Raw genomic sequence first — 27,726 nt, 5'->3', positions numbered from 1 at the left:
TCCACAAAAATATAAGCAGCTCTTTTTAACATTGATCATAATTAGAAATGTTTCTTGAGCACCAAATCAACCTATTAGAATGATTTCTGAACGATCATGTGACACTGAAGATTGAAGTAATGACTGCTGAAAATTCAGCTTTGACATCACAGAAATAAATTACATTTTGAATATACTAGAACATTTTTATTATTTCACGATATTACTGTTTTTTACTGTATTTTTATGATCAAATAAACACAGCCTCGGTGAGCATTAACTTCTTTTATAATATATGCAAAAGCTGTTGCTATATTTTAGATGGCCAATATGGCTGAAAATAATAAATCAGCTGGTAATCGTGTAAATATTGATTCAGTGAGTGAGTGAGAAACCTTTAGATGAACCAGTCATTAAAAGAGCCGGCTCTTGAGAGTCGTTTGTTCGCAAATTTGACACTGGTCATACTGTATTTTTGTCAACATACGTTAAACCTTCAATAAAAATTCTATATAAATTTGTGTTCATTGTATTTAGTTTGCAGCTATTTTTTTTCCATGCCATTCAATTCCAGTATATTTTTGATTCCCAACTGTTTTTCCTACAGTGATAACCATTTAAACACCCTTGAGCCATTTACTTTAATCAAATTTATTTATTTATTCATTTTAATTTTCATCGGTTTTCTCAAGGCAAAGTGCTGCCGCTGGGACAAAAGGAAGGCATGATGCCCTTTTACTCTGCTATATTTGTCTATGTGACACACTAAGGACTTGTTGAGGGCTCAATGACACTGTGTATCTGATAATGTCAGAGCCTTGTCTGGCTGTAAGGGAGGCTCATGTTTACACAGAGGCAGCGGTGAGGAGATTAGCGCACAGGTTCTTGTAGAACAGCGCTGTGATGGGCAGAACAAGGCTCCGCTTCGGTTCATAAATAGCGCAGCACATGCACTGCTGCTAATTGACTCACACAGGCATTAGTGGGATTAAGTTAGAGCCCAAAGTTCATTAAGCAGATAAATGCATCTCTTAGCCTGCTAAAGAGCTCCAGCGCTAACACAGCCCACTGAAAATTGCTTATGCACAATGGTGCTCAACCGAGATGAAATCATGTTCCTTTTAGTTCTGTTGCGTGTGAGGAAAGTTCAAACGAAATGTACATAATGTCACTGTATGTACAGTATGTTTGGCGCAGCTAGCATGACTTTTATGTAAAGAACACATTGCTAATCACGAAATCAAAGCTGTTGTTTTCATTTTTAGCATGTGTAACGGTCATAACTGTACACATCAGGGACATTTTTTTTAAAACACAAAGCTAATTGTCAAAATGTTTAGAATGTACAATTTGGGGTCGAGAAATAGCTAAATGTTACAAAAGATTTCTATTTCAAGCAAATGTTGTTCTATTCTTCAAAGAATCCTGAAAAATGTATCCAGGTTTTCATAAGACACCTATATGAAATATAAATGCAGCGTTCATCACTGTACATGTTGGCACATTTGGCATTTATTTGAACAGACAAGAGCTAATCATCCCAAAAAAAGCTGTTGTTTGCATATCACGTTTGTATAATGTTCATCTCAGGAAAAAGTAAATGAACGTAGGGCTGTTTTGTAGAAATTGTAGCGTCAACAGATTTCAAATCGACTCTCCAGCTATGAATGACATCACAGCGGGCGCTCAGAAAGCGGTGGAGAGTGCTTTCATTTTGCCACTTAGACGACAAATTACCCAGACAATAGACCTCTAAAGTTGGCAGGTAATTCAATCGTGACTGTTGACTCCAGGCATTTGCTTTGTTTGCCCTCAGAAGGAAATAGCCAAAAATTCATCTTGGCGGAGTCAAACGAAATGAAAGATAATATTCTTTATCTGCTTGGGATAGCTGCGGATGAACTCCTCCAATATGAGTGTAAATAAGATTTAGCGATTCCATACTTCAGTTGGCTTCAACTCAAAGTGATTTGGATCAATAGCGTTTGCCTGTACGTATGTGTGCGCGACAGGGCTCCAGCCCGTCACGAAGGGGAGGCATGAGGGCTATATTCAGATTTCACCGGTGTCAAATTAATTCCAGGCTTATCGGGAAATTCAATTAGCAGGGAACCCCCCTTTGTGAGTAAGAGAGTGTCCGACATCCCAACGTGACAAATTACAGCGCTCAGAGAGCATATCAAGGCGAAGTGTTGAGGCTTGCTAATCTTCCCTCTAATTCTCAATTACTGTAAAATGAAGCCATAAATCACAGGGACAGGCAGATCGATGGAAACGTTGTTTTTGGAGTGATTGGCAGCCACCCCAAAGGTTACTTTTTAAGTTGGTTTAAGGTTACCACTCGGAGAGGGCTTGAGGCGGGGTGGTGGCGAGGGGGGGGTGACGTGTGGCAGCTTGGGTTGGGGGCAGAGGAGGTGTGGTGGCGGCGGGGGGGTCGAACTCAATCTATATGATGCAAGGTTTCAATCCTTAGGGGATACAGCAGAGGGACAGGACCAATTTTTAGCCCATCAGCCATCCAATTTTTCTCCTTTTCATACCTGCTGTAGTAAATGAGAAACAAATTAAATTTCTCCCTACTATCTCCACAGAAACCATTTAAATCCTTTATGGAAACTAAATTGTCCCCAGACAAATCGCCCCTGGTTCTATGACAATATACTATGGCGGTGCAACCGAAATAAATTTGTGTCACTCCAGATATGCCTTTGTCTGTAATGCCATTCATTGGAGACTTGAAGAAAAGATAGAGAGGGGAAATAAAAAGAAAGGGGCACTTTTGGTAAAGAACAAAAGAAGCTAGATAGGAGGACCCCCTTCATTTTCCCCCTCTCTCTCGATCGCGCTCTCTGTCACTCTCCTGGTGGTGCCCACCTCCAACTTGTGGTGTTATTAATTTTGGGCAGGAGTCTTTGCATTCATGAGGCTGAGATTGAAATGTAAATGAGTCTGAGGGAGCGAGCAGTCAACACCGGCCCCGGCTGCACGGCCCGTGTCACACGTGCTCTGTCTCCGCACCCCGGCTCTTATCATTCACACAGATTAAGAGAGTAGAACATCAATCACTACATCTGGGAAACAATGAATAAAACGGTCCAACGAGGCAGATGAAAAATCACTGAGGAAGCAGAGTTAAGAGGACACAGGGCAGTGGCAGTGCAGCGGGGGCTGATTGCTGTGCTGGCGGCTGGCGAGTGCTGAAGCCGAGAGGTTTGTTTGGATTTGCTTTGTCCAGCTGGGCTACGTGTGTTTCTGAGCACTCTCACCCTGCGCTCTGTTTTTGTTGCTGCTTTGTGCTGCGTAACGGATCATGGCTCTTATTAGACCTATTAGTGTGAATGAAATCACATAGAAGCGGATGGGAATCAATATGATTTATTCATCTACTAACATTTTCTATAATTAATGATGATAATAAATAATTTGCTGTGTTTTTCTGTTTACATTTTGCAAATAAGATTTTATGTATTTATTGGGCAAAAACACATGTATGGGTTAAAAAAATCTATATAAAATATAAGTCATTAACTAAAACTAAAACATTATATAATGTTTACATTATATATGATGTGTAAAATATATCAAATTCAACTTATGGTGTGAGTTGTTACAATGGAACCTACAATTAAACATTCATTTATAGGCATTTCAGCCAAATTCACATACAAAAATATATTGCACAAAAACATTTATTATTAATAAATTGTAGATATGAATACAGTCTCCTCCTATTTCTTTAAACATCCAAAGCCAGAAAGTCAGTTATTAAATTTATATAAACTTGGTCCACTTGAAATGTATGTAGAATTGAAAGGTTTTAATAAGAGCACAGACTCCATCTATCGAAGGGCCAGATTGGATAAAACGGCATCAATAAATTTCACTGGGAAGTCCGAGAGAGCTTCCCGAAATGCCAGCTTTATGGACTATGATTGGTGAATATTACAAAGCTTATTGGCCATGAGAGAAGACTGTATCAAAGCTTGCAGTTATTACTGACAAAACTTGGACATCTTTATGAACCCATTGTGATATCATACTAATTCCCCTCAGAATGACTTTATCTGCCCTGTCGCGGGTCCCCATTCGGCGTGTCACATCAGGTTTGCATCTAATTCGGGCCAATTACAGCTGGCATCGCCACTTATAGCTTGTTTGGGGCCGGTGGAATTCCATTTTCTCAAGTGTCGCTACAGTCCGCTATTATTATTATCAGTTTTTTTGCCTTCTATCTTTCTTTTCTTCTCCCAGCTCTAGCTTTTACTTTGTGTTTTTCAGAACAAAAGCTAATGTGCTGAAAGACCGGTCTCGTCTCGTGCTCATTGAAATCATGCGAGTGCCATTTATGCTTAATACGTCTACGTGCAGGAAGAAGCAAAGCAACCTGGCAGCTCCTGAAGCGAGATGAGAAGACCTCTGGGGATTTGTGCGCATCGTCTTCCGAGAGCACTCAGACACTGACAGCCTGACCAAAATATTTCACATAATTTGATTAGGTTACAATGACAATCTTTATTTATAGTGCTTCTCAGATGCAGGGGGTAGAAGCTTTTGTAGTGACGAATCCAAATTAACTTCTGTTTGTCTTACCATGGCAATCCAAATACAAACAAACACTGTTCATGTAACTAGGGGTAATTACAGCCTAAAGAATGTCCATCCATTTCGTATGGCGGAGAAGGTTTGTGCCATAACTCCTCCCATTTTGCAAGAGGTCAGGCTCCCACAAAAAGACAAGCACGCTTACGCTAAAGAACATGAGAATTATATCAGCAATTAATTTGGAATACAGTGGTAATTTTAATGCTACAACACACTGGTTCTTGCAGTATTTTAAAGGGTTAGTTTACCAGAAAATAAAACTTGTCTTTATTTGCTTGCTTACTAAAAAACAAAAGTCGTGACGTATTGTCAAGTATGGTGACCCATACTCGAAATTGGTGCTCTGCGTTTAACCCATCCAAGTGCACACACACAGCAGTGAGTAGTGAACAAATGCACACACACACACACACACACACACACACATCGTGAACACACACCCGGAGCAGTGGGCAGCCATGCTGCGGCGCCCGGGGAGCAATTGGGGGTTCGGTGCCTTGCTCAAGGGCACCTCAGTCGTGGTATTGAGGTATGGTACTGTTTCGTGGTACTGTTATGCTGTTCAAACTGACTGACTTCACAAAAGAAGATATTTTGAAAAATGTCTGCGTTTCCATCCACTGAAAGTCAGTTGGGACCAGAGTTATTTGAACCCCACTATTCTTCATAAAATCTTCTTTTGTGTTCCACAGAAAGTAAATAAGCCATGCAGGTTTGGAACGACACAAGGGTGAATAAATGACAGAATTAAATTTTTTGGTGAACCGTCCCTTTAAGGGGTACTAAATGTGTGGAAAAGCCAGGTATACTTTTATTATCCACGCTCTAAATCAAGTTGTTCACCTGCAAAGCCTTCATCAAACAGTACAGCTCAAACCAGAGGTTAATGAAAATGTCCCACGCATTGATTTACCTGTGCGTCTGGGGGCAAAGCCATTGAAACAAACAATTCATTTGTCTGCCACATGTTTCTTCGGCGAGACCCTCATAAAAGCTTTTCAATAAATTTCACCGTCTGTTTTACAGACCTTTCCTCTTCCTTGCGTCATTTTTTTTAAATTGAAAAGTTGGTTTTAAAGTCAGCTATAAACATCATTCCGCTCAATCAGTGCTGGTTCAGATCAAACGGCAGTGGGCTGCTACAGATACCTCCAACCCTGACTTGTCTCCTCGCTTTCATAGTGTTTAACACCGTGGCACACTTTTTTAGCTGGAGACGGCTGTCACTGTATTTTGTCTGCAAAGCATAATATTTCTTCAGGAGTTCTAAACCCGGTACTCAGCGGGGAAGAAATGAAAATACGGCACTACATAAACCGAGCGAGTCAGTTGTAAATCACCTAACACGATGTAGAGGCACCAGGCGGAGAGCTGCGTGCTGTCAAGTCCTCCCCTGGAAAACAGAACGGACACCAGTCATGATGCTTTAATCAGCCCCCAAATAATAGATGCCTCCCTGCTCCCCTCCAAGCTCGGTGCCATCGGATGAAACGGAAAACAACCTGAAACTTACTTTGCTTTCAGACTTCGCCGAGTTGCGCTATTGAAATGTTTTCGCCTTTGTTTGTTTGTTGGCGTGTCAGGGGTTATTTCTTTGGTGGGAATCTAAAAGGGATCTTTGAAGCTTTAATATGATCCTTTCACACAAACACTTCAAAGGTCGTCTCTAGTTTCTACGATAAGGTGCCATTTTTTAGACGCTTTGCATGTCAGATGTTAATGTTATTGTTGGCGGAACAGAGTTTTTCTTGCTCTGTTTATTTATGCGCTTTTTTTCTCTCTCTCTCACTCTCTCTCTGTGTGTTGAGAAGCACTGAGTCTTGCGTTGCTGTGGTTGGTAGATTACGTGCAGTCAGAGTGTTAACATCATCCAGATGGATGCAGTGCATTGTTTGAAGGCAGGATTTTGAAAAGGTCTGGGAAATGGGAAATTAATTATTCAAACTTTATTGAATGGCACATTTTTTTAAAATCTGGTTATTAAAAGTTTTCTTCAGAAAGAGAAAAAAAATGGCTAATCTATCCCCATGGCTTTTAGGGAGAGTCTGGGTTTGGACACGAAATGAAATAACTCTTTTTCTCGCATTAGATGTCATCTGTCATAACCAATCAGTCCACACCAGAACCTCAACGCTCTTCCCAGTTCGCTTGGCAGGACAGATGTTCCCGTCGCCCTGAAAGAAAAAAAAAAAACAAGTTAAGGCTCTATGCGAGAGGAATTGCACTGTTTTGCTGCAGTTGATTAGTGTTAACCAAATAAGAGTGACTTCACTGACAGAGATGTACACTGGGCTGTGGCGCTCTTGAGAGCCGGCCAGATGGTCCTGTAGCCCCAGATGCTGTAATGTAGTAAAGCTTGTTGAGAAGCTGGTGGTATTGATTTCATTTCTGCCCGTAGATGCAGCTACAACATCTACATGTGTCTGCACTGATATGGACCGCTAGAAATACAATATCGAGTCTGGGATGGAGGGCCCGGTGTGCTGATCCCTAATAAGGCTGTCAATCCCATCTGTCCTCTCCACTCTGAGAGAACGTCTGTCCCAGGAGAGAAGATATCAGAGACGTTTCGTTATCCTCAACCCTACGTGTAGGAACACCTCTCCCCGTTATGCTCGTTAATTAGGAGATCAATGAACACGAACGTCCAGACGTACTGATAATGAGAAGGTTTGGCTCATTGCGGAACAGGATGGTCTTGATCATGGTACCGCGTTGGCGCCTTTTATCAGACAGGTATGTGATAGACGTCGGCAGCTAATAATGCCCGCTAATTTTTTAGGTGGCATAACAAACCCGTTAGCAGAATGCATAATCTTTAGATTATGCTGATGAGTGCTTTGACGGAACACTTCAATAGTTTTCCCGTGGAAGGATGGATAGCGGGGTCACGCAGCAGAGGTGCCGTTATATATCAAAAGAAGCCCTTATGTGGTCTGACACATTTATCTTTTGTTTGCTAATATTGGAAGCAGTGTATCTTGTGTTGTGCGTTATTTGTATATGTTTGATAAATGCTCCTTCCATGACTGTTTTGGTCCCTGGGTCATCTCTTGCTCACTGATGTGCTTATTAATAATAAATTGCCTCTGCAGAATGTGCGAATTCTTCCTCCCTTTACAGTTATTGTGTAAACAAAAGACTGCTAGCGGAATCCATCTTAATAGAGGACGTTTTATTCAATAAAGATAACTTGCCTGAGAAAAATGAGATCTCTTAACTCTCGCAGCCTCAGTCTTTCACTGTAAATCTTGTGACATTTCCCGCTACCCGCTGCGAGTGCCCATGGTGGCGTGTCACAGAGGAGCTCGACCAATCGTAAGCAATTATACATGCTAATGAACGTGCCCTCGTATTCAATTCTGACATGGAGCGCTGTAGAGTCCGTAGGGATTGAGCCACCCACAGCGGGAGCACATAATTTCTCTTGAAAGTCATTAGCCGTTACAGTTATAGCAAGTGGCGGAAAAATGCATAGGAAGCCCTATATCATATAGACCACAACCTTGACCGAGCTTGTAATAATACATTACAGAGGCATGTGTGGCATATTAATCAGTTGGAAAGCGTAATTTATGCATTTTGCGATCTTTTATGATATGTCCCCCCGCCTCCTCAATCCGTTTTTAATCAAAGAAAGGTCAGTTCATGTAGAGGGCATAAATCTCTCTCACCTGGTGCTTTGTAAAAATACAGAGATTAAGTTTGTGCAATGTGGTCAGGGGAGAGCAGTAAATTACCCTGGTAACAAAGTTAACATTGATTCAGATATAATCACTTGTCCGCATGTAACAACGATAACCTTTTAGTACATTTGGAAAACAAATTTGACAACCATTAAAATAATGAATGAGTTTCTGCTCGCTCAGAGAAGTGAAAGAAACTCTATTTGGACCACGAAAGGCCCTTAATGCCTCATGCTGTTCTTTCATAGCAGCCCGGCAGGGGCCCTAAAGTAACACATACTAATACAAAACTGACATAACAAATTACTGCGCTGAATGAAGGTGCACAATAGGTTATAGTCGCCTGCATTCAAATAGTTGAAAACGCTGTTTATGGGCTGCCGGCAATGACACTGTAGTCGGCGCTAATAGGGACGTAATTCGATAAAAGCCACAACTTTCAGCACTAACTCTGTGCTTTTGTATGCATGAATCTTCAGTTAATTATAAGAAGAATCCCAGCACTGCTTCATTTGTAAAACTGCTGGAGACAAAATACTGAAATTACACTCAACACTATATCTGTTTGTGTGTAGTCTATATAAAAACTACCATTCAAAAGTTTGGGGTTAGCAAGATTGATTGTTTTTGAGAGACGTTTCCTATGCTCAACAAGACTGCATTTATTTGATTTAAAAAAAAACTGTAAAATATTATTACAATTTATAATAGCTATTTACCATTTGAATATATTTACAAATGTAATTTATTCCTGTGTTGACAGCTCAATTTGCAATTTTCAGCAGCCATTACTTCAGTCTTTAGTGCCACATGATCCTTCAGAAATCATTCTAATATGCTGATTTGAAAGTAGTTGCGCTGCTTAATATATTTGTGGAAACTGTGATATATATTTTTTCAGGATTCTTTGCTGAAAAGTTCAAAAGAACAGCATTTATATGAAATACATTTTTTTTTAGGTCTGCAAAATGATTAATCACGATTAATCATATTCAAAATAAAAGTTTGTTTACATACTATATGTATGTACTGTGTATATTTATAATGTATATATAAATATACACACGTATATATAGTATATATTTCTACTTGTATATAATATATACATGTATGTGTGTGTATTTATATATGCATAATAAATACACACAGCACACACACATATAGTATGTAAACATAAACTTGTATTTTGAATGCAATTAATCGGTTTGCAGCACAAATTTTTTTTTAGTAACTATGCAAGTCTTTACTGTCTCTTGATCAATTTCATGTGTCCTTGCTTTTGAATGGAAGTGTGTTTATACAATAAGGTTCTGTGCATAATAATAATAAAAAATAAAATATATATATATATATATATATATATATATATATATATATATATATATACACACACATATATTAGTGCTGTCAAACGATTAATCGTGATTGATCATATCCAAAATAAAAGTTTTTGTTTACATAATATATGTATTGTCTACTGTGTTTATTATGAATAGAAATACACAAGCATACAGTATATAGTTTGAAAATATTTACATGTATATACATTTATATATTTATATTATAATAATGTATATTATACTGTATATAAATGTATTTAATATGTAAACATAAATTTTTTTCTTAAATATATACATGCATATGTTTGTATTTATATATACATAATAATATACAAAGTACACACTCATATATTATGTAAACAAAAACTTTTATTTTGGACGTGATTAATAGTTTGACAGCACTAATATATATATATATATATATATATATATATATATATATATATATGTATATGTATGTATATAGAAAGAATATAGTCTTTATAATGTTGCATGGTTGTAAATATACACCGATGTACATGTATATTGTTTTAATTTTTTTTTTTTATAAAAAAAACTTTGTGTTCATCTAATCGAAACTGGGAACTGGCTCCTAACATGAACCTCTTGTATTGAACAGTTAAATATATGAACCTCTTGTATTGCACAGTTTCTCATAGACAGGAGTTAAAACATATTTTTACAACTTGAAGCGCTAAAGTGACAAGGCCATCAATGAACGTAGTTTGTCCTCTGCAGTTCAGTGAAAATATTATGAGAGCTTGAAGAACGAGAGGAACGAAGAGTGATGGACAGCTCTGACACTCCAGAGCACTTAGGCAATTATTAACAGTTTCTGCCAGTCACCACATCTGACACAACACAAACACGCCGTGTCTAATTTTACACTACTCCGGCAGGCATGGGTCACTTTTAAAGAACACAGGGAAACTCATTTTATCATAGATTTGACGACCAATCATCCAAATTGACCCCATTGCTACTGAGCCCCCCTTCTCCCGCCATAACAGACAATGCCTGTGAGAAAAACAGCCGCTTAGATCTTTGAATTGCAGCTGTCCATTGGAGCTTGCCAAGGCTGAGATCAGTGTAGTGAAATGGCACACAGGTGTGGGGCTCGACCACAGACGTCTCTCTGTGTAGATAGACATCAGCCTGTCAACGGGGGTTCATGGGATGCTTTAGGCCGAAACGGGTAACATGTGAAGAGGTCAGGCCCTGTAAAATCTTTACCACATCGTGCATGTCAACCAAAGGAGACCTCAGCCATGTTTTGATAGCCGTTCAACAATTTTAACGTCTACTGACAGCGTCTCTCAGCCATCAAAGCTCAGATGTAATTGATAAAAATTGCTCGCTTTTGCGGCCCATTGTAAATTTAAAATCGGATTGGTACGCCTTATTATATCTCCTCATGTGAGTGCGGGCATAATTGCTTTCCAGATAGCCAAAAGGACCTGAGAGAAAGCTTCAGATGTTCACTCTCTTGTATAGGTTAATCTGATCTGAGCGTGATTTCCTGACAGGCATTTTCGGCACGAGAGATTCTGCCATTTCCAATGCTGCTCCTATACATTCTGATGAATGCTGCTGGTAATGTCTTTTAGACAGATTACCCACAGATCTTTGCGGAGACATCTACACAACTACACGCACAGGCTCAGAGAAGAAGTCCAAACACATAACTGTCAATGATACTTTTGAAGTATCTCCTGATGGGACAAGGTTGACCAATCCTGATTTTCAGACATGCAGACATTCATAATAAGCTCTGAAGGTATTATACCAACATCTCAAGAGGCTTTCGTGCATCATGTTGGTTTAGTGTCTGCTGTAGATAATTTTTTATATATATATATTTTTTTTGTTGAATAGATGAATTGGTCTAATCGGTAGGGTGATTACAAGACAAAGAATCTTTGTAATTAGAGACTAATGACAAGCTTGCAGCCTGTTTTTGCCAAACAGCTGCTGGGAAAGGTAAACTGAAGCCGTCCCCTGCACATGTTCCAACAGATGAAAGTAATTTAGTTGCACTTAACTGTCTATAAACAATTACCGTAAAATGCAGCAGTGTCTTTATGTATGGCTTCTGAAACATATTTTCTCTTGCCTTCCGAACAATTATTAACGATCTTCATCTGCTAGGTACACTTCATGAATTTTACATTACCTCTTGTCATTATCATAACTAGACTATCAAAGGTATTAGAAGCCTTCGATATTCTCTTCTTGGGGATCTTTCTTAGATCTCTTGTCAAGTATCTGAGAATTGTCTGCAATTGAATATTCCCTGAATTTTTTTTTTTTTTCTTCAAGAGCATTTGCGAATGCATAAGCATGAGGATTATTGGGGCTGTCTCCATGTTTGTATGGCTGTCTGTCTTTCCGTCTGTGGAGGCATGTTCTTTTCCTCCATTTTAATGCCATTGTCCTTGTGTAGTCACTGTCTGATTCATTGCATGCCACTTTTTCTTCCAAACAAAATGCCAGGTTGGTTGCACCAAAGTAAATGTGTTTATGTCGTCCATACGTTCCGATAACAAGACAGGAGCCTTTTTACATTACATCTGATTTGCGCTTGTCTCACTGGTTGTTGTTGTTTTTTTTATTATTATTAGATGCGGGGGGTTTTGATGGACATCTCGGATGTGGCAGAATAATTAGCATTTCCCCACATGCTTTTCTCCATGCTCTGTTCCTCAGCACACTGATGTCTTGTGATGCCCAGAAAATGAGCGTGAATGCCGTGTTATCATTTAGAAACCGGCAGCCAGCTTTAACAGACTGTAATTATGTACTTCCAGGGACAAGATCAGTGTGCAGAACAAAGTGTGCTCTGGAAAACATCGCGAGGACTATTGGGTTGTTTTGTACAAAATGTCCATCACACACTTGGCATGCTTCGCCCCCCTTTCCCGCTCCCCTGGTGTCTTGTTATATTTCTTTCTGGGAAATTGATTTGCTTATTAATGGAGCAAATAATATTTGCTGATACCCTGTCCAGATGTTTACTGGGCTACTGGCTTGCGGAATGTGTTATAAATGCTATCGCATTCAAGTGTGTGTGTGTGTGTGTGGGGGGGGGGTCTGAATATTTTGCATTTGGAAACTATGTGGTCATTATCCTACAGGCCATGGCTTTGTTGACAGATCCAGCGTTAGTGGACGGCAAATCCGTGACAGAATCATGTTAGATCTGTTGGCTTTCAGCTGAACGCTTTGGGGAGAAAATAATGTGTAAAACATGAGTGAAATCACATGCAGCAAAATGTATCGTTATGCTCATTATTCCACCTATAGCGTATGAACCTGCACTTTCATAACCTGCTGTTGTACTAATTCAAAAATAACACGCACAATTCGTCATCACTGCCGCTGTGGTAATGGTTCTGCTAGATTAGCATGTTTTATGCGTGAAAGGTCATCGGCGAAGAGCTTTGTGTTTAAGAGTGCCAATCGTAAAGATTTGAACTATTCTGGTTTCGATTTCTTTCAGAATTTCTGGTTCCTTAATGGTTTTTCACTAACAATTCTTTCTATTTGGGGGAAAAGTGCAGTTCCATTTAAAATCATTGTGTTTTTACATTTTACACGGACTTTACTATAGCAGTGTTTTAGAGGCGAGATCAATCCGATTTAACCTTTACTTAAAGAAATATAGTAACATTTCTTTCATTCATATTTATAAAATACTTTCTAAATCAATACCTACTAACTGATGTACATTCAATGGTTAGTTGTAAGCTGTATGCGTTTTTTTTTTTTTATCTCTAAAAAGAATCATTTGAATCTCTTCAAGAGTCATTTGTTCAGTTGCACTATTTGTCATTCATTCAGTTGAAAAAAATGAGAATCAGAATTGAACAGCACTGGTTATGTTGTCTGTTTTGTCCTGTATTTTAGTTTGGCATTTTGTAAGTATGCATCAGAAAAATGCATGTGAGACAACCATCAGAACTGAACATAGTTTGGTTAAGAATCAATTTTTGGTTCCCAAAAGTGTTTTGCTTGCAATATTAATGTTATTATTTTGTTATTATTATTGAGTGAAATCAAACGTTTTAAGACTAAGGTTAGTTTTGTCTACAAATCCTTTGTATCAGATTTAAATGAGCACTTGTGTTTCCTGGTTAGTTATCCCTGGGGCTTTTAATGGTAAAGACTGATGGGGCATTTTAGTCAGTAAGCACTAGTAAAAACTCAATTTGAGAACAAAGCCACTCAGATTGCAGCACTGCCCCGAGCTACTGAATTTTGGAGTGGGATAAAGCCTATTATTTTACCATATGATTCTAATTATTTACCTACCTGTAAATATGAGCTACCATGTGAAAAACAGCTTTTATTAGCTCTTATGTCAGTAAATTATGGGATGACAGCAGGGGGGTGGAAAAGTCTTGAATTTGAATAAACCTAATTTAATAAGTTTAGGACCCTGCCACAGGTAGTCAGCGATCCGGATGTAAAAATCTGCCTCCAAGAATGAATTACCGCAATCTGATTAATGTTAGAGATTGTCATTAGAATCGTTCGGTTGCATTATAGCAGGCTTCGCGTAGCAAGCGGTGAATATCATTATCTGGGCACAACAATGGAAATGCTGATGCTCGTGGCTGTTTGCTGTTGAAAATGTTGAAACAAACTGAATTTCCCCTGTTATATTTCTTCATTTTTCTGCATCTCCTACGAATTATCCAGCTTGATTCCATTTCAGTGGAAATGCATATTATAGAAAGACACAGTAATTGCAGCAGACATCAGGCACTCACTGAGAAAGTTACTATGCTGATTGCACAGGAAATGGTATTATTCCCTAAGCTTAACTGGAAGCAAGTCACTGCATCTATTAAGAATCCACCCAGCCAAAGAAACATATTAAATCCATACAAGATCCAGAGGTCCACAATTTGAATATAATTACCTAGATTGATTGATTTTTCCTCCTCCATGATTGTGGTAAATGATATCATTCATTTGCTCAAGTGAGTGGAATAACTCTAGTCTCTGACTTCACATAAGACACACTGTATATCATCAGTATATTTTTATAGTTCAAAGGAGAAAATGCATTTTCATAATCAATAAACTTCTGCTGTTTTTGCTTTGAGCTAGACTTTTCTGCAGAGCCTCTGCCCTTCTCTCGCCTTCAGTCACCTACAGCAATAATTTCATCTGCAATTCTTCACTAATTATTGTAAGTACATGTTGCACAATCTGAGTACAGTTCAAGCATCAAAGGCTAAAACTATTATTGCCAATATTTTTCTTTTGTGCGATTATATGTCGTGTCACTTGTTAATGCACGACCAGATCTCTCTTTTTTTAAGGTCATGCACTTTCAGCATTACAAAAAATAAATATGATATTACAAATATTAGAAATAGATTATAAGTAGCCCATTAAATATTACAAATATTTTATTTTGTTGAAAATAATAAGAAGAATATAAATTCTATAATTATGAACTATTCTGTAATTCTTTACATAAATTAAGTTTTTATACTTTTTATTCATTGCATTAAAAGTCAACTGTACTGATTCTACTGAAGCAAAATCATACATGAAAATGTCTCATTTGGATATCTGACCTATGAGAATTTGCATTTATGGATATCATATTTTTCTGTTAGAATTATAATGACCAGATTTCACTTTTAAAACAGAAAGAGAGCCTCTTTAAGTAACCAACTCTCATAGACAGGAAAGTGATGTTTTTGTTTTTTAATCAGACCATCAAAACTCTTTAGCTTATAATTTTCACAGTGTTCCACCAGAGAGATGGTAGTATACGTTGTGTCAAAATGGTTGATTTATTACCCTCATAAAAATTCCACCCCCCTCCCATAACTGGACACCTGTTTTGTACACCCCTAGCCCCCACCGTCTCTAAGCGGCCATTTTATTGACCTTATGGTGAACTTAAGAATTTATGACAATGTGTGTGTGTGTGTATGTGTGTGTGTGGGGCCGATGTTATGTGGTTTAAACTTTAAATGGTGAATTTGTGTTAAATGGGGTAAAGGGAAGTTTTTATTAAAGTGTTTTCACATACATATCAAGAAAAAAAAACATCAAACATGTGTGTAAAACGTACAAAGACTGTTTATTTCCCTACAAGTGGAGACTTAAAACAGGAAAAACGTAGAAAATAAAACAAAAAAGCATTAGATACTATCTTAAGTCGTTTGACAAAGTTAAATAGAAGAAGTGAGCGCGTTCGTTTAAACCTATTTTGCGGTTTTAAAAAGTTGTGACTTTATAACAGGTACAAAGTTAAATAATATAGATTCGTTTTTATCTTACGATGGTACGTATATTTTTCCCTTACAAGTGGACAGTAGTCTTGTTAAAACAGTTTTAGGAAAAACTAAAACAAATAAAAAAACATTAGATACGCTATTTTTCCTATCATTAGAATTTAAAACTAGATCGTTTGACAAAGTTAAATAAATAGAAGAGTTGCGAGCACGTTCGTTTATCTATAACAAAAAAGAATCGGATGCGTTAGTTAAAACAATAAGATATTTATCAAAAAACTATGTCTTGCTTTAAAAAAAATAGTTTGACTTTATAACAGACATAAAGTTAAATAATATAGAGACGAGTTCTCTTACCGTGAAGTGAAATAAAAAATATCAGACCGTTAAAACACCAGCATAAGATAGCTGTAAAAATCTTCTCGCATTACAATTGAAAACCTAGCATTTGTCCCAACTTAGAAAAGTTAAACAAATGTCTATCTTACGCAGCGTCCGTTTACACAACCTCACGCTTCTGTGTCAAAACTGAGAATGAGCTGCGGGCCGCTGTCAGGACACACCCACAGCACCGCCCTCTAACGCTGTAAGGAGAGTCTGAAGATTTGCATGTTAAAGAAATTAAAGTAATGTTTTAACATTAGAACAAAGTTATTTTATAAATATTTTACATTTCTCAATTAATGAAACCGTTCACCATTCATCATAAAACTTTTCACTTTAAAAGGTTACATAACCTTCTTGTAAACAAACGCCCCACAGGGGAAAAATGTTGTTTGTTTGTCTTATTTTATTTAAGCGTCTTAATAATAGACCTTCGATTTCTGTCAAGCTTCTACCGTGGTATAACCCAGACTTTTTTCGTTTTTAAAATCAGGTTACATGTTTTCTTTTAAACATTCGCCTCTAACCGCAGGAAAGCATTGTTTTATTTTATTTTAGTTATTCACACTTAACACCTTTTATTTATTTACTCTTTGATATTGTCAATCTTAAAACTTCTAGTGTGCTGCGTCGGTTAAAATACACGTGCGGGAAGAAACTGAAATGATAGCAAATGTTTTGGATTTTCAGTCATAATTAGAGGGGTGGTAAACTTTTTTTTTTTTTTCTACAACATCTTACGAATGTAAATGTTTTGTCTCACGCAGAGCGACCGAATGAGAAAGTGCGCTGCGTGTCTGGTCGCACGGCCACTGAAACTGTGTTATCTGATCAACAGACTCCTTGTAAAATAGCTAAAGTTTCTGAGGATTCAACTCATTTGCAATCTAATGAGTTTTTGAGGGGATCTGGCGTCGTAAACTTTGTTAGAACGCGGTCCATTGATTAAAACAGACGGTGTTTCTAACATGTTCAGCGATCAAAGCATCTCTATGGCATCTATTTTACGATGTGCACCTGCGCGTGTGTCTGTGCGTCTCTGTCGAAGGTTTAGACAAAACTTCCCAACCCGGTCAAAGGAAGTGTGACCTATTGAACCTTTTCATGACAGGCATCTGGTGAAGTTAGGTGTAGTTGAGAATTGAGTATTTATAATGAGATGAGATAGCACAAAAGAAGAACCAGAAACTTAAACAAATAAAGGTCCCCAAAGATGATGGTTTTAATAAGACGGTCTTTATTGTAGGAAAACGTTGTTTAATTAACCTCATTTTACTTTATTTCTTTTTTCACTCATATATTTTTCACCCCTCAGCACAAACACACACACACAAACAACCATACAGTTAAATATTTAGACTTTTATGATGTCTCATACAAACCTTTTATAAATAAAAAACTTTTAGAATCACACTGGGTATCTTTACAAAGTGATGAAAAGCAGCATGATTAAACAATGATATAACTTTTGTTTTAACAAAGACGTTTTTAGATCTTCCAAACCTAAAACCACAATGTTCTAAAGCAAGGATTAGAAGCAGTCAAACGATCCTCTGATTAACGCAAGACTCTTACAGAGATTTTTCTTTATGAATTTGACCTATATTAGACTGAAAATTACTTACGGTTGTCTGCAACAAAAGTATAAGGTCCCACAAATGCTTCTCAGGATCTTTACAACAGATTAGACTTTCTTTCTCACCTTAAAAACGGTATTATTAACCGCAGAGTTTAAATGTAGCATTTGTTCACAGTATAATGTTCTATTAAAATAAAAACAACTGGTCTATATAGGTTTATCTGACTAAGATTTGATCAAATAACTGATATAAGAAACATGCAAATATTTGATAAGTCCATCTTATCACACCACAACCTGACGTGTCTGATGGTTTATGATGATATCTTACTGATGCAGATGTGTTAAGTGTCTGTAAAATAGTTTAAAAAGTCATATTTTTAGCTTTCACGTAGGATTTGTGTCCACGCTCAAGTGGTTTTGTGTAACAGAATCCTGAGACAAATGAAAACAGAATGCGTGAAAGGGTTTTCTCTTTAAGATATTTGTAATGACAGACTAAAAGCTTTATAAAACAATCGTGTGTATGCATTTCTCTCGTACATGTATACAGTAACCGATGAATACACAAAACAGTATTAATACATAACCTCATAAATTCAGCGTAATTCTATCATATCAATCAATAATAAAAGATTTAATTATATACCGTATCAGACTTTCTCTTCAAAACACAAACTTTCTTAAGACTTTTTTAAATGTGTTGAACAATCGGTTTTGGGGGAAAACAGTATAGTTTTGTGTTTCTATTTTAGGATGCTTGTAGTTAATCCCGTCTTTATCTAAAATATTTTTGTATTCAAACTGTCTCACGCACACACACACACATGTTGGTTTTAATGTTTTCTGGGGACTCTCCATAGGCGTAATGGTTTTTATACTGAACAAACTGTGTGCGCTATTGCCCTACACCAACCCTACACCTAAACTTAGCCCTCACAGGAGACTTTGTCCATTTTTAGATTTTCAAAAGAACACCATTTAGTATGTTTTTTTTTTTTTAAGCCTTTTGAATTACGGGGACATAGGCAGTGTCCTCATAAACCACCTTCATATTGTAATACCTCTGTCATACCCACGTCATTATACAAATTTGTGTCCTCATAAACCACATAAACATGCACACAGGTACACACAGCTTTCCCGGTCAGCCGCAAATTGCCAACAATATTCTTAACTTTGTTTTATCATTCAGCTGTAGCTAAAACCTATAACGGAGTTATACTATAGATGCTGAAAGAGCTCATTAACCTGTTTAACTCTAAAAATGTTAACAATGTCGCTCACGAGTAGTTTAACAAACAAGGGTACGCTCATAAAACAAGTCTGGAAACGATTTGAAGCATTCTAACAACAAGTACAACCGCTGCAGAAAATAGCACCGCAGTAGGCTAAACTCTGGATGTGATATCGACCGACTTATCAGATGTTCAACATATTATTACAAGGTCTTGCTTATAGTTTATGATGAAGCTAGAAAAATATAAGAACACAACCAAATCCTAACGCTATTTCACGAAATAACGCAACAACGGGTGCTCCGTTTCAACATATACACGTCAAATCTGTTTTACCCTAAGTATATCCTATTCTTCTTATATATATCTATCTATATATATATATAGATATATATATATTTGTTTACGCTAAATAGCTACGTTTTAACAATTCTTTTTGTTTTTACAAAGATGTTATATTGAACGCGTGTAACTAATACCTCCTTCAAACGTTGCGGCCTTTCAGGTCAGCGAACCACAATACCCAGCATACACCTCAGACTACAAACGTGGCCGTCGGGGATCCATATGCCAAAATGCTCGTGCGTGACAGCGCTCTAAACCGTAGGACTTCTGATTATACGGGTGCACAGATATAAAAAGACACGCATTTCCACACTTTTTGTGAAGTACACGCACCTTTCCGTGTTGTGATGATGTAAACCCTTTTTGTGGTCTCTGTTAGCGACGTGAAGTCCAATTCATTTCTGCGAAACGATTCTTTCCCACAGTTCGGTTCAGTGATTCGGTTCAAATAACCAATTCTTTGTCTCATTAAGTCGTCTCGCTGTAATCAAAATGGGTGTGAAAGGTGGGATAACATATTAACGTGATGTTTTGGTACGTGTCTTACACAACTGTGCGTTACTTAACGTTTTTATTAAGTTTTAATATAAAAGGTAATAGTCTGTTAACAATTTTGATGCTTTTATTATGAAATCGTACAAAGAACCACTAAAGTACGCACTGTTTGTTAACACGGAATACTCAAAATAATAACCTACTACGAGGTTTATTTACAGCATGCCGAATGTAATACAGTTAAACAGAAACATTACAACATTTCAAACTTGTTAAACAACAGCTTCAATACATTCCTCTTATGAAAACGATTAAAATCGAATGCTGTCAAACAGAATGTTGTCTGCAAGTTCCCGACGTGTAAATTACCAACAAGTTCTCAATATTCTCAATATGAAAATATGTTCAAAACGCATAAACATCCATCACGCATATAGTTTGTGCGTCGATTTAACACGTTCTGTACATACGATCAAAAACACGACCGACAGACAGACAAACCCTCAACGATAGCTGAGATGGATCAGGAGGGAGGACAAAATTATTATTATTCGTCACAATAACATACCGGGTCCGAGAAATTTGATACCCTTACTACAGATTTTGCGACATTCTTTATTCTAGTTGTTATTTTCCTCTTATTCAATCATAAACCTGCAAGAGTTAAATTAATTGATAACATTTGAACAAATTCTCTAAGTGAAAAAATGAAATCCTGTGTTTTACGTTCAGATCTGTCTGATCGTTTTGCGATATTGCATCATTCTGTAATTCGGGTTAACGGGGTTAAATTCTCAAAAGAAATACAACAACGATTAAATGACAGTCCTTCTACATGACACCGCTTAAGACTAAACAACACTAAAGGACATCTTTCTGGTCTGTCTACGATGTGTACGTTCACAAGACAAACCTCCACTTCAAATTATTTCCCTTGAGGCGTTTGTCCACTGAATCTTTTTCAACACAACGACATTAAACATTAAAGAGTGTTATCGGTCACTATCGCCATCTTCTGTGAGTCAAATAAAGCAACATCTCTGGCGTACCTAAGCATCTACAATGCGTGCATGCGGTAAACATCTTTGTTTCTCCACTTCTGTCATTTTTGTTAGATGTAATGCAAACAATATTTTGAGAACTATGATGTTCCACGCTTTGTAAAGGTTATAGAAAGAATTCAAACATAATTTTTACATAGGAATTATCTTTGCGCAAAGCCGATCGACTAAAAATCATTGAATTACAAAATGCAAAACTGTATACACCATTTAAGAAAAATTGCTCTAATGCCTACAGAATACAGAAATCCGCCTCTTGATCTATTGCGACTGGCATTTTACTAAGTCAGACGATCGGCATTACGGATGACGCGGCTCACATTTTGTTTGCTGGACTGCATATGCCATTACGCTGTACTGTAGGTGAGGCCCTCCCTCTGAGAACCATCAGCATTCGGTGTTTATAGAAATAAATGAAAATTAAGAAAAATGTATTGTGAGTGTTTGACTAAGTCGGTATTTCTTTTTTAGGACAATTATACATCTATTTGATGTGAGACTTCATTAAGGCGTGATGTTTTACACTTACAGCTGCAACGTATCTCACCATCGTACTCAAAGCTACACATTGAGTAAAGTCTGAAGTTGTACGCGATCTTGAAAAGGCTACAGACACAAAATATTAAGGATTTTTTATGCTTCCTATGTAACTCAAGAGTCCGAGTCACTAAGAAAATTATCATATGAATACAGAAAACCCACTCATGATCATCTGGGTTTATTTTTGTAAATGTTGTTTTAAATTACTTTTTTCTTATAACAAACAACTAATACTGAAATCCTCTCTTCTAAATATATTGATACCACTCTATACTTTTTCATTGTTTTTTAGATGAAGACTATTCTCTGAATTCGGTCAATCATGTCGCGACTGCTTGCTGGAAAACATGAACAAATGCATTATAAGATAATAAAAGAATAATCCTTGTACAAGAGTTTGTTTAAACCGAGATTGTGATGTACTGCAGATCTTTTTCTGCTCTGTCTACAAAGCGGCCATCAGACACAAGCATCCCCCGATCTTACCGTTTCTCCGTTACATGTACATCTATGTCATTTAGAACACAAAGTTGCACATTACAAATTGAAGATGGTGTGGAAACACTATTTTCTTTGTACGCGTCTCTAAACAGGTCTTTAATAAATAAATCACAGACGTCATGTAGTTGAATTCATTGAAAGGTGCGCATTTTTGGCCGTTTTAGACGGTCTGCTCCAGCACACAGACGCGTTTTAGGTATTCATCTGACCAAAAGGTTTGATCCTGGGGAAACACGCACAACAGCGGCTGTGTTTTGTCACGATTGTCTTCATAATTGATCCGCTTTTATTAAAACAATGCAGTGCGAAGTTACTGTATTCAACAGCACGGTCCCTTGAAATATTTTAGTATATTTTTTCCCCCCTTCTAAATATCTTAACATGTATTTAGCTTAAATATTGTTTGTTAAGCGTTTACAAAGTTGTCATGCCTGTCGTTGAATTTTATAACATATATTTCACCAAACCTAAAGGACAGAAAATTAGGTTTAGCATAAGTCCGCGTTTCAGCTAAAACGCAAGAGAACTGAGATTTCTTCACTGAGATAATCTACAGAATGTGAAACAAACTCATTAGAGTTACATTAGAGTTTTGGATTCTAGCGCATGTCGAATATTGTTTGTTACTGTTTCACAGGTATAACACCTCATTATTTGAAGACTCATAGGCTGCTGTATAAATCACAAAGTTTTCCACTGTAGTAGGGCGACTCTGAAACCAGACCAAAAATAAATAAATTAGCTTGAGACTTAGTCGTAGCAGTATGACAATTGTTGTTTTTATCTTTCTATGATTTGTTTGTGTTGTTCCGAACCACGGTTCTAATGTAACTCTAATGAGTTTGTTTCACATTCTGTAGATTATCTCAGTGAAGAAATCTCAGTTCTCTTGCGTTTTAGCTGAAACGCGGACTTATGCTAAACCTAATTTTCTGTCCTTTAGGTTTGGTGAAATATATGTTATAAAATTCAACGACAGGCATGACAACTTTGTAAACGCTTAACAAACAATATTTAAGCTAAATACATGTTAAGATATTTAGAAGGGGGGAAAAAATATACTAAAATATTTCAAGGGACCGTGCTGTTGAATACAGTAACTTCGCACTGCATTGTTTTAATAAAAGCGGATCAATTATGAAGACAATCGTGACAAAACACAGCCGCTGTTGTGCGTGTTTCCCCAGGATCAAACCTTTTGGTCAGATGAATACCTAAAACGCGTCTGTGTGCTGGAGCAGACCGTCTAAAACGGCCAAAAATGCGCACCTTTCAATGAATTCAACTACATGACGTCTGTGATTTATTTATTAAAGACCTGTTTAGAGACGCGTACAAAGAAAATAGTGTTTCCACACCATCTTCAATTTGTAATGTGCAACTTTGTGTTCTAAATGACATAGATGTACATGTAACGGAGAAACGGTAAGATCGGGGGATGCTTGTGTCTGATGGCCGCTTTGTAGACAGAGCAGAAAAAGATCTGCAGTACATCACAATCTCGGTTTAAACAAACTCTTGTACAAGGATTATTCTTTTATTATCTTATAATGCATTTGTTCATGTTTTCCAGCAAGCAGTCGCGACATGATTGACCGAATTCAGAGAATAGTCTTCATCTAAAAAACAATGAAAAAGTATAGAGTGGTATCAATATATTTAGAAGAGAGGATTTCAGTATTAGTTGTTTGTTATAAGAAAAAAGTAATTTAAAACAACATTTACAAAAATAAACCCAGATGATCATGAGTGGGTTTTCTGTATTCATATGATAATTTTCTTAGTGACTCGGACTCTTGAGTTACATAGGAAGCATAAAAAATCCTTAATATTTTGTGTCTGTAGCCTTTTCAAGATCGCGTACAACTTCAGACTTTACTCAATGTGTAGCTTTGAGTACGATGGTGAGATACGTTGCAGCTGTAAGTGTAAAACATCACGCCTTAATGAAGTCTCACATCAAATAGATGTATAATTGTCCTAAAAAAGAAATACCGACTTAGTCAAACACTCACAATACATTTTTCTTAATTTTCATTTATTTCTATAAACACCGAATGCTGATGGTTCTCAGAGGGAGGGCCTCACCTACAGTACAGCGTAATGGCATATGCAGTCCAGCAAACAAAATGTGAGCCGCGTCATCCGTAATGCCGATCGTCTGACTTAGTAAAATGCCAGTCGCAATAGATCAAGAGGCGGATTTCTGTATTCTGTAGGCATTAGAGCAATTTTTCTTAAATGGTGTATACAGTTTTGCATTTTGTAATTCAATGATTTTTAGTCGATCGGCTTTGCGCAAAGATAATTCCTATGTAAAAATTATGTTTGAATTCTTTCTATAACCTTTACAAAGCGTGGAACATCATAGTTCTCAAAATATTGTTTGCATTACATCTAACAAAAATGACAGAAGTGGAGAAACAAAGATGTTTACCGCATGCACGCATTGTAGATGCTTAGGTACGCCAGAGATGTTGCTTTATTTGACTCACAGAAGATGGCGATAGTGACCGATAACACTCTTTAATGTTTAATGTCGTTGTGTTGAAAAAGATTCAGTGGACAAACGCCTCAAGGGAAATAATTTGAAGTGGAGGTTTGTCTTGTGAACGTACACATCGTAGACAGACCAGAAAGATGTCCTTTAGTGTTGTTTAGTCTTAAGCGGTGTCATGTAGAAGGACTGTCATTTAATCGTTGTTGTATTTCTTTTGAGAATTTAACCCCGTTAACCCGAATTACAGAATGATGCAATATCGCAAAACGATCAGACAGATCTGAACGTAAAACACAGGATTTCATTTTTTCACTTAGAGAATTTGTTCAAATGTTATCAATTAATTTAACTCTTGCAGGTTTATGATTGAATAAGAGGAAAATAACAACTAGAATAAAGAATGTCGCAAAATCTGTAGTAAGGGTATCAAATTTCTCGGACCCGGTATGTTATTGTGACGAATAATAATAATTTTGTCCTCCCTCCTGATCCATCTCAGCTATCGTTGAGGGTTTGTCTGTCTGTCGGTCGTGTTTTTGATCGTATGTACAGAACGTGTTAAATCGACGCACAAACTATATGCGTGATGGATGTTTATGCGTTTTGAACATATTTTCATATTGAGAATATTGAGAACTTGTTGGTAATTTACACGTCGGGAACTTGCAGACAACATTCTGTTTGACAGCATTCGATTTTAATCGTTTTCATAAGAGGAATGTATTGAAGCTGTTGTTTAACAAGTTTGAAATGTTGTAATGTTTCTGTTTAACTGTATTACATTCGGCATGCTGTAAATAAACCTCGTAGTAGGTTATTATTTTGAGTATTCCGTGTTAACAAACAGTGCGTACTTTAGTGGTTCTTTGTACGATTTCATAATAAAAGCATCAAAATTGTTAACAGACTATTACCTTTTATATTAAAACTTAATAAAAACGTTAAGTAACGCACAGTTGTGTAAGACACGTACCAAAACATCACGTTAATATGTTATCCCACCTTTCACACCCATTTTGATTACAGCGAGACGACTTAATGAGACAAAGAATTGGTTATTTGAACCGAATCACTGAACCGAACTGTGGGAAAGAATCGTTTCGCAGAAATGAATTGGACTTCACGTCGCTAACAGAGACCACAAAAAGGGTTTACATCATCACAACACGGAAAGGTGCGTGTACTTCACAAAAAGTGTGGAAATGCGTGTCTTTTTATATCTGTGCACCCGTATAATCAGAAGTCCTACGGTTTAGAGCGCTGTCACGCACGAGCATTTTGGCATATGGATCCCCGACGGCCACGTTTGTAGTCTGAGGTGTATGCTGGGTATTGTGGTTCGCTGACCTGAAAGGCCGCAACGTTTGAAGGAGGTATTAGTTACACGCGTTCAATATAACATCTTTGTAAAAACAAAAAGAATTGTTAAAACGTAGCTATTTAGCGTAAACAAATATATATATATCTATATATATATATAGATAGATATATATAAGAAGAATAGGATATACTTAGGGTAAAACAGATTTGACGTGTATATGTTGAAACGGAGCACCCGTTGTTGCGTTATTTCGTGAAATAGCGTTAGGATTTGGTTGTGTTCTTATATTTTTCTAGCTTCATCATAAACTATAAGCAAGACCTTGTAATAATATGTTGAACATCTGATAAGTCGGTCGATATCACATCCAGAGTTTAGCCTACTGCGGTGCTATTTTCTGCAGCGGTTGTACTTGTTGTTAGAATGCTTCAAATCGTTTCCAGACTTGTTTTATGAGCGTACCCTTGTTTGTTAAACTACTCGTGAGCGACATTGTTAACATTTTTAGAGTTAAACAGGTTAATGAGCTCTTTCAGCATCTATAGTATAACTCCGTTATAGGTTTTAGCTACAGCTGAATGATAAAACAAAGTTAAGAATATTGTTGGCAATTTGCGGCTGACCGGGAAAGCTGTGTGTACCTGTGTGCATGTTTATGTGGTTTATGAGGACACAAATTTGTATAATGACGTGGGTATGACAGAGGTATTACAATATGAAGGTGGTTTATGAGGACACTGCCTATGTCCCCGTAATTCAAAAGGCTTAAAAAAAAAAAAACATACTAAATGGTGTTCTTTTGAAAATCTAAAAATGGACAAAGTCTCCTGTGAGGGCTAAGTTTAGGTGTAGGGTTGGTGTAGGGCAATAGCGCACACAGTTTGTTCAGTATAAAAACCATTACGCCTATGGAGAGTCCCCAGAAAACATTAAAACCAACATGTGTGTGTGTGTGCGTGAGACAGTTTGAATACAAAAATATTTTAGATAAAGACGGGATTAACTACAAGCATCCTAAAATAGAAACACAAAACTATACTGTTTTCCCCCAAAACCGATTGTTCAACACATTTAAAAAAGTCTTAAGAAAGTTTGTGTTTTGAAGAGAAAGTCTGATACGGTATATAATTAAATCTTTTATTATTGATTGATATGATAGAATTACGCTGAATTTATGAGGTTATGTATTAATACTGTTTTGTGTATTCATCGGTTACTGTATACATGTACGAGAGAAATGCATACACACGATTGTTTTATAAAGCTTTTAGTCTGTCATTACAAATATCTTAAAGAGAAAACCCTTTCACGCATTCTGTTTTCATTTGTCTCAGGATTCTGTTACACAAAACCACTTGAGCGTGGACACAAATCCTACGTGAAAGCTAAAAATATGACTTTTTAAACTATTTTACAGACACTTAACACATCTGCATCAGTAAGATATCATCATAAACCATCAGACACGTCAGGTTGTGGTGTGATAAGATGGACTTATCAAATATTTGCATGTTTCTTATATCAGTTATTTGATCAAATCTTAGTCAGATAAACCTATATAGACCAGTTGTTTTTATTTTAATAGAACATTATACTGTGAACAAATGCTACATTTAAACTCTGCGGTTAATAATACCGTTTTTAAGGTGAGAAAGAAAGTCTAATCTGTTGTAAAGATCCTGAGAAGCATTTGTGGGACCTTATACTTTTGTTGCAGACAACCGTAAGTAATTTTCAGTCTAATATAGGTCAAATTCATAAAGAAAAATCTCTGTAAGAGTCTTGCGTTAATCAGAGGATCGTTTGACTGCTTCTAATCCTTGCTTTAGAACATTGTGGTTTTAGGTTTGGAAGATCTAAAAACGTCTTTGTTAAAACAAAAGTTATATCATTGT

The sequence above is a fragment of the Barbus barbus genome (assembly GCF_936440315.1).
Source record: "Barbus barbus genome assembly, chromosome: 11".
In the NCBI taxonomy this organism is placed as follows: Eukaryota; Metazoa; Chordata; class Actinopteri; order Cypriniformes; family Cyprinidae; genus Barbus; species Barbus barbus.
The sequence above is the reverse complement of the archived record's forward strand: the minus strand, read 5'-3'. Positions refer to the sequence as shown.